Source organism: Schistocerca serialis, chromosome 4 (assembly GCF_023864345.2).
Source record: "Schistocerca serialis cubense isolate TAMUIC-IGC-003099 chromosome 4, iqSchSeri2.2, whole genome shotgun sequence".
Classification (NCBI taxonomy): domain Eukaryota; kingdom Metazoa; phylum Arthropoda; class Insecta; order Orthoptera; family Acrididae; genus Schistocerca; species Schistocerca serialis.
In genome coordinates this window covers 286,971,357-286,973,189 of record NC_064641.1, presented here as the reverse complement: position 1 = coordinate 286,973,189, position 1,833 = coordinate 286,971,357, and the positions used below count along the sequence as shown (strand labels likewise).

Sequence of the window (1,833 nt, the reverse complement as noted above, 5' to 3'; positions counted from 1 at the left end):
ACATTACTACACACTCTTTTACAGGCACATTTACTGTAAACCAACATACAGAACGTAGACGCACTACTCTTTCATAAAAGTTCACTGTTTAAAAACCTGTACAATGTCTAAAACATAATGGGCCGTTAAACTAGTATGACTTACAAGATAGTTTACAAAACACTTTTCAGGCCAAATTTGCATAACAAATAAAAATATATCCAATAGTACTTCTTTATGCAAACTTAGTAAATACAATTTAATGTTTAATGAAGTTATTCACTTTTAGGAACACGGAGAGCACTTGGAAATTGCATTATCTCTGAGATTAGAAAACTGGACCCACATAATCTTAAGTAAGATTTAGCAAATAAATTAATCAACTGTTGTTAAAGTAAAAACTTTCACTTTTATGATTACTCGGAACTATTCATGGAGCAGGAGAAGGAACCTGCCACAGGTGAAGTGATACATGTCAATGTATACCAGTTCAAATTAATGCTTACGTTGAATAAACTTCGCAAAGCATTGGCTCCTGCAAAATGTAACAGTTTTAATTTTCTACACTGCCTGTAGGTGGTCGAAGAGTTGAGGTGCTGTGACGGTTGCGCTGGCCAGGAAATCAAGCGAGGCTCTGCATATATGATCTATAAGCTTCTCCTTGGCCACTGAAATGTAAATTAGAACATGCCACTATATGCTACGTTGTCATTCCAACGGCATTCCAATTCAAATGCTCTTCTAAAGCCATGCCAATGCCAATTCCACTCGAATGGAATTAACTATAATTTCGCGTCGCTCTTCCCTCCAGTTGCTTCCACGTCAATGGCTGGTGACAGGCTAGTAATTGTCCAAGTGTGGGCGCACCAACTTCACCTCCACGTTTTCTAAAGGCACGTTCCACCTCCCAGGCATACAGCGACTTCCTCCATCTTTTCCTATCAAATCTACAATTCCTAAGCATGAATAGAAATTCAATACATTTCACGTACAAAAGGACATAGAATTCATAACAACATTCAGTAAAATTAGACAAACGTGAAAACATACAAAATTAAGAAAACAATAATACTTCTATATATGTGATATGAAGTGTCAGTATTGTTATATCATTGGCATACAATATAGGTGTTACCAGCTGACTTCACAGTGCTGTCATCAGCAGCAGTTACTAAGCACCCACTGATGGTACATCAGACCCTGTACACATTACGTGTAACTGAACCCATAGCAGACATTGGAATGAAATTAGAATTATATATTAATACCTTCAGCTGCTGACAGACGTTGATATATATCAAAGGGGACAGTTGAAAATGTGTGCCCCGCCCGGGACTCGAACCCAGGATCTCCTGCTTACATGGCAGACGCTCTATCCATCTGAGCCACCGAGGGCACAGACGATATTGCGACTGCAGGAACTATCTCGCGCATGCCTCCCGCGAGACCCATATTCTCACCTTATATGTCCACACATTACATTCGTAGTGTCCCTACCCAACACACTCAGCAATTGTGGAAGACGTTCTTACCAAGTCCCGTAAGAGTTTAGGTAATATGTGTGCAAGATGGTCATGGCCGGTATTGCCAGAACTATATACTTATATGAATATGGTGTCTGTTCTTTCAGACGTGTCCCAAGAACAGACACCATATCCATATATGTACGTAGCAGACCTGGCTGTGCCGTTTACCGTTGTCCTGGTGAATACGGCCAAGTGACGGTACAGAGACCCGATGTCCCAAACTCCACACCAAACTAGGGTTGACTACAGCCGGCTGCATCAAGGGCCAGTGGTGAACAGCTGAGGAAAGACCTCAGTTCAAATCCTGGCACTTACGAAGACGGCTAGA

General features: G+C 41.1%; 1 non-coding gene across 1 annotated transcript; it reads right to left on the bottom strand.

Annotated features, from left to right (window-relative positions):
* Positions 1 to 1,300: 1,300 nt before the first annotated feature.
* On the bottom strand, positions 1,301 to 1,375 carry Trnat-ugu (transfer RNA threonine (anticodon UGU)). Its single transcript has one exon. It is a non-coding gene; the product is annotated as a tRNA-Thr (tRNA).
* Between the last annotated feature and the right edge of the window lie 458 nt (positions 1,376 to 1,833).